The 7,249-nt window shown below is 38.2% G+C and overlaps 1 non-coding gene across 1 annotated transcript; it reads right to left on the bottom strand.

Moving 5' to 3' along the window:
• Positions 1 to 253: 253 nt before the first annotated feature.
• trnay-gua lies at positions 254 to 342 on the bottom strand. Its single transcript is given in 2 exon segments — positions 254 to 289; positions 306 to 342. It is a non-coding gene; the product is annotated as a tRNA-Tyr (tRNA).
• Positions 343 to 7,249: the final 6,907 nt, after the last annotated feature.

The following is a 7,249-nucleotide window of genomic DNA, read 5'->3' as shown; positions in this document are numbered from 1 at the left end:
ACTGCATTTTGTGTTTACTTGTGTTATATTTGACTAATGGTTAAATGTGTTTGATGATCAGAAACATTTTGTGTGACAAACATGCAAAAGAATAAGAAATCAGGAAGGGGGCAAATAGTTTTTCACACCACTGTAGATAGATAGATAGATAGATAGATAGATAGATAGATAGATAGATAGATAGATAGATAGATAGATAGATAGATAGATAGATACTTTATTAATGTCAAGGGGAAACTCACAAAAACAGCCGTCCTTCGAGCCGGAATCGAACCAGCGACCTAAGGATAACCCCGTCATCTCCTCTACAGTCCTCCACTCTACCAACTGAGCTATCGAAGGTTAAGTAGTAAAAGTAGCATAAAGTAGTTTTACTGAATGCACTACTTTCACTTGCACCTTGTACATATTTTTCCAGTAGTTTTTTTTTAAACAGTTTTTATAGTTCATTAGCAGTGTGTAAAATGATCAGTGTTGCAGTCATTGTGATGCTCTTTGCATGAAAAAAAAAATGTGTTCCATTAAAATTTCACTTTTTCTTTGTGAATTGTGATATTTACTTAAAAAATGCAGCAAAAAAGTATTTGGCGTCCAGAGGTGCATTAACCCCCCCAAGTATGTGGCGGTTTAAGGGTTAAAATTACACCTACGACAAAATAAAGTGTATACTGAATACTTTCTGAACATGTAAAAGAAGCATATAGTACAGAAAGATCAGAGGCTTAATTTCTAACACCAAATAGTAAATAACAATTGACGGACAACAGAAACATCCTCAAACAACAAAATACACTCGGGCCACAGCTGAGCTCCAGGCTGAACTATTCTGTACGGTACGAGCTTCTTTCTTTGACTTTGAGTCTGGTTGTCACTTTGGCTTTGACATTTGGTTTTGTTCACTCCTCTTGTCGTCTAAATCCCTGCCTGTTAATTAGGTTTTGTTTTGTGCCCTTTAACCCTTCCATCTCTTGGTCATTTTCCTTCACTTCTGATTATAAGAGGCATTTCTAATTGTTTAAAAACATTTTACAAATTCTATTACACAACTTGTTTTTTTTTTATTTTCCACAGTCATTTGTTGTCGTTTTGGGATCTTTGTTGATGGTTGCTACTGTGTTGCCAAGCTTGGTTAAACTGGGAATGTGCAGTGCATGACTTTCATGGGTTCAATGAGATAAAGGTCAGTGTCAACCATTTCATGATTGTCCGAGTTTGCGGATTTACCTCAAGTCTTAGCCGGTGTGTTCTTAAATTCCCTATATCTGTTAAAATGCAAAGAAAATGTGTGGATAGTCAAGGGGTCTGAATACTTTCTGAATTTACTGTGTTCTGGTACAAAATGTGGAGGGGAAGGGGGGGGGGTGCAGCTTATTTGCAAGCACTTCCAAGGTGCTTCCCAGCTGCTAAAATCCATTGGGCTGAGTATACTGCATATGATTATCCTGGCTTGGATCAGTTTACAGCAGCGTTTCTTAACCTTTAAGTATTTGCGACCCGAGTTTTCATAACGGTTTTAATCGCGTCCCACTAACGTATTTTTGAAACCCTAATAAACTGTATTCCTATATTTTTTGCTGCCGATACACACTACAAGTTTTATTATACCTACTTAACTTTTATCGACATTTATCTAACTCTATATTTATTTTTCTAGTATCAGAACATAGTTTAAGTTAATTTATTTTGGTTTCAATAGATGTATTTTTCATATTTTCGATTCTTGTTTCCTTTTTTTCACATCTTCACGCCCCCTTTTTTGTTACTTCGCGCCCCCCTAGGGCACAGGTTGAGAACCGCCGGCTTACAGAGCTGAGGAGAGTGCCCTTTAGGGTTCATCTGCGGTATACAGTATGCTGCCCCATATCATATCCTCTCCCTTTCCTTCCAGAGTGTTGAGAGCACACCCAGTGAAGAGCAGCTGGTTCCACCCTTTCCAGTTGCCAGCCCATTAATTTCAAGCCAACCGGAAAGGGGCATCTTTTACTAGCCGAGCAACCCAAGCAAGATGGAGCGTCGCAGCCAGACCAAGAGCCAAGAAGGCATCCTGAACTTGAGAGCCCCACTGTGTCTACTTTTGTGTTTTTTTTTTGTATTGTGAAAAAAAAATTCAAATTAAAGGGTTAAAAGCTGACAAAGCTGTTTTGCTATAATGGCAGGCTATTCAAACAGGCGTCTGTCATAAGACAGGGTGTGCAGTAAGCTGACCGAGGACAGCTTCCTTCTTTAGGAACGCATCAGTTAGACACCGGAAATATGACCTTTCCTTCTTTAGGGTCCCATCTGATACGTACTAAAAAACAGAATGGTCGCTGATTTGCACAATTCAAGATGAAATACTTAGGTAAACGATATTATGCTTTTTAATAAGTAAGGGGAAGGAGGAGGAAGAAAATATAAAAAAGCCAACTGAAAAGCGGAACTTTGCTCTTCTGCCTTGCAATGCACGAATCTTATGTACTCATCTGTGACTGAATAAACAGCTGATTGATTGAACTGTCTTCCTCGGGCGTTACTTCCACAGCATATTGTGCCATCGAGTGCCTGTTGTGTTTATTTTTGTTTAACACACAGAACGGCCGGGTTGTGTGCTTCAACATTTCTCCTGAGTGCTTGTCATTCCTCGCACAACCATAAGTGTTACCTCTGACCAAAATCGAGCAGTGTTAAGTAGAATTGGTGGCGTGAACGTGTAGGTGGGCAGGCAACGCATGAGGAGCTGTGGAAGATCATAGAGGTGTCGGAGAGCAGATGTGGTAAGATACAGCAGGAGAACTTTTATCATCTATTGAGGTGGTTCCAGTAGAGAGGAGTGGCCTCCAGATTCTATTAATAGTCTTTTACATTCCTCTAAAACAAAAAAACATTTGCTACAAATTTTAATGGTCTTCTTTGTCTGAGAGGTTCATTAGCTCTGCAACACTTTTCAGATATATGTTAGAATGAACCAATTGTTGTATTTGTGTATTCCATAACTTTTTATTCGTTAAGTCCTGTAGTTCTAAAGTGCTTTTTCCATCACCTGTGATTGCCTTCAGAGAACATCATCTCTTCTCTAAAAATACCAGCCGCATTTTGTTATCCCAGATTTCAGCTTTTCTAGAAACTAAAACTAAAAAAAAAAACAATAAAAATGAACAAATATATCTCAAATACACAGAATAGTTTTTTTATTAAAACAATAGTGAAGGGAGGGCACACACTGCAAGGAATCCAAATCTATATAGTTATTATACAGATGTGAATGAGATGGAAGAAAAAAGAGAATATTGAGTTTCTGAGGTCATGACATTGAATGAATTTGAACAAAAGTCTCAGGGGTGTTTAGTGATGCAAGAAAACACTGAACCTCCTTATTTACAATGACATAGCTGACGCAGAAATTGTGTGTTATCACAAGAATGCAATTGACCATTAGTAAATCATTTATCTAAATTTATTTTTAAATAAAAAAATATATATATATGCTAGATTGATGCAGGAAAACAGGCCATCATATTTAAACAAAGTGTGAAAAAATGCATATGAGGAAAATCAAAAAATTACTTTCATAAGTTTGTATTATAGAGGTAAATAGGAAAGGCTCTATAAGATAGATAACAACAACAACAACATTTATTTCTAAAGCACTTTTTCATACAAAGTGCTTTACAAGAGGAAGAAAGAAAAAAGAAAAAATAATAAAATAAGATTAGGCAATACGAAATAACACAGAATAGAGTATGGTCCGATGGCCAGGAGGACAGAAAAAAAACTCCAGAGAGCTGGAGAAAGAAAAACAAAATCTGCAGGAGTCCTGAGGTCACGAGACCACCCAGCCCCCACTGACATATAGATAGATTAGTGCAGTTGGCAGGATTATATACATAGATAGATAGATAGATAAATTAGTGTGGTTGGCAGGATTATATTCATAGATAGATAGATTAGTGTAGTTGGCAGGATTACATAGATAGATTAGCGTGGTTGGCAAGAGTTGTTGGTAGGATTACATAGATAAGTAGATAGAGACTTTAGCATAGTTTGCAGGATTACATAGATAGATTAGCGTAGTTGACAGGATTAGACAGAAAGATAGATAGGTTACCGTAGTTTGCAGGATAACATATAGATAGATAGTTAGATAGACAGATAGGTAGATAGATAGATAGATGATAGATAGATTAGCATAGTTGCCAGGATTACATAGATAGATAGATAGATTAGTGTAGTTGGCAGGATTACATAGGTAGATAGATTAGCGTAGTTGGCGGGATTAGATAGATAGATGATAGATTAGCGTAGTTAGTAGGATTACATAGATAGATAAATAGATAGATAGTTTAGCGTAGTTGGCAGGATTACATAGATAGGTAGATAGAAAGTTTAGCATAGTTTGCAGGATCTGGCACCAAGATGTTAGCAGCGGATCATTTAAGTCCTATAAGTTGCATGATTGGGCCGCATTGGATCGGACTTGTTTTTCCAACACTTCCCACAGATGCGCGATCTTTTTCACAAACCATTTCTTAACTATTTTTGCAGTCTGGCAGGGTACATTATCCTCCTTAAATAGGCCACTGCCGTCAGGAAATACCGTTGCTTGGAAGGAGTGTATGTGGTCTGCAGCAATTTTGAGTCAAAGTAACATCCACGTGAATGCCAGGACCCAAGGTTTCCCAGCAGGACATTGCTCAGAGCATCCCACTGCCTACGCTGACTTCTTCCAGTAGTGCATCCAGGCTTACTTGTCTGAACTTATCATGACTTACAAACCTGAGTGCACATTAAGATCTCAAGATGCCGGTCATTTTATGATTCCAAGGATTAATTAAATAACAGTGGGGGGTCGAGCTTTTAGTTACAGGGCCCGTAAACTGTGGAATGGTCTGCCTGCTTCTATATCCCAGCTGAAGACTCACTACTTCAGTTTAGTGCACCCTGACTAGAGCTGCTGATTAACTGTACAGACTGCATCTCTGTTGTTAGTCATTAGCACTAAAACATAAGTAACATGATAGTTAGAATTGAATACTAACCCTCACCTATTCTGTTTCTCTTCTCAGAACTCAAATGTGGTACTTGGTGCCACGGCCCACCTGCCAAGTTGTTTTGCCTGCCTATGGTAAAGTCATCCCTGATGGAGGATCGCAGGAATCGTGGGAAAGAGGGGTCCTTTCATCAGATTGGCTGGCCCAGCACTGTTTCACCCATGGAATGGCCAAATGGGGGAGGCAGTTGGATGGATGAGGTCTCCAGAACTCTAAAAATATCCAAATCTTATTATGTGATATTATCTACTGTTAAATTCTGCTCTGTACTTTTTTTTAATTTTTATACTGTATTGAGGATTTGTCCTGTTCTGTGTATTGTATTGAACTGACCCCCTTCTTTTGACACCCACTGCACGCCCAACCTACCTGGAAAGGGGTCTCTCTTTTTCTTTGTCTTCTTAGAGAGTCAAGGCTGGGGGGCTGTCAAGAAGCAGGGCCTGTTAAAGCCCATTGTTGCACTTCCTGTGTGATTTTGGGCTATAGAAAAATAAATTGTATTGTATTGTATTGTATCCTGTGATATGCAAATGAAACACCTCAGCAGGAGGAAGAGGAGGACCCGGGAAAAAGGGTAGAAGGAGCCTGAGTGATTGGATGGAGGGTGGAAAGTGCTGGAACGGGTGCGCGTTGGCTTGGCATGAGGGGAACGAGAGAAAAGAGCAGCGTACTTTGGGCCATAACACTGAAGCAGTAAACGATCAGTGTAAACGAGTCAGATTGTGATTAGAAAGTTGAGGCATCTCCCATTGCCAAAACAGTGGGATTTCAGTTGGAAGGCAATTAATAAAGGCTCAATAGTTTCAAACTAGAGGACTGAAACCAACTTTAAACCCACACATGCCTGCCCACTTCTGCATACACTTGGCCTCATTTGTCCTGCTTGCTCCCACCCGCATCCTGAGGGTTTTGTTCTGCTACCACCCACAAAAACACATTGCTTTCACTAAATAAAATAATTATGTATGGTTGATGAGATGATAACACATAAGAAGGGGACCGAAGCTTTCCACTCTTTGGCCTAGTTGTCGTTTTCACTTTTTTTGTGATGATTCTGCCCCATCAGTATTTAAAAAAAGATGTCAGATGAAACTTAAATAATAATTTATGAGCACAAGTCTACACGCTTTTTCACAGAACGGAACAGAAAAGAGCAGTGTAGGCAACGTGTCTTGTTAAAGCTTTGTAAGTAGGCAACTGCTTAATTTTCCATATGGAAATAAAGTACCATCTTATGTTAATAATTGCAATTCATTCCAGAACAATGTGGCGTTCTGTTCTGACATGGAAGATACAAGCTGACATATCACAGCAAACAAATATTCCCCACTTTCAAAATGAAGCTGAGATTTATAAAATAAGTTGTTTTTTTATATTCACACATACAAAGTATAGGGAAAGTATTGTAATCATCGATGTTGAGATTTTGATAAATCTTGACATTTTTGACCTTACCTGACATTCTCATACACAAAATGTACGGAAAGTATTGTAATCATCCAAAAATTCGACCTCAAGATTTTGATGAATCTCGATGTTTTAGACCTCCCTAAGTCTGATTTACATTTTCTTGTAGGTAAAGCACTGTAATCGTCCAAAAATTCAATGTTAAGATTTTGATAAATCTCGTCATTTTAGACCTCCCTGACATTCTCATACACGAAATGTAGGGAAAGTATTGGAATCCTTGAAAAATCCCATTGTGAGATTTTGATGAATCTCGATGTTTTAGACCTCCCTGAGTCTGATTTATCTTCTCGTAGGAAAAGTATTGTAATCGTCCAAAAAATAAATATTGAGATTTTGATGAATCTCGACATTTTAGACCTCCCTGACATTCTCATACACGAAATGTAGGGAAAGTATTGGAATCCTCCAAAAATCCCTTTGTGAGATTTTGATGAATCTCAACGTTTTAGATCTCCCTGAGTCTTTTTTTTTTTTGGAATTATGTCTGTGTGCCTGTCTGCGTGTGTGTGTGTGTATGTAAGCACAATAACTTGAGTACGTCTTCACTTAGGTCAAGCATCAGGTACAAAACGTAGATTTCTATTAACTTTTGGGCTATTTTCGTTAACCGGAAGTGGTACCTTTTATTCATGCAGCTGCATAGTCCGGTTTATTCAACTTTACTTTTATAATAATTGTTCAATATATGATTAAATTGATTTGATTTGTTGTTGATGGTTCTTTAATGTACATAATATAAAAATATAATCATT

This window comes from Polypterus senegalus, chromosome 5, assembly GCF_016835505.1.
Source record: "Polypterus senegalus isolate Bchr_013 chromosome 5, ASM1683550v1, whole genome shotgun sequence".
Taxonomy (NCBI): Eukaryota; Metazoa; Chordata; class Cladistia; order Polypteriformes; family Polypteridae; genus Polypterus; species Polypterus senegalus.
This window is presented reverse-complemented; position numbering and strand designations above follow the sequence as displayed.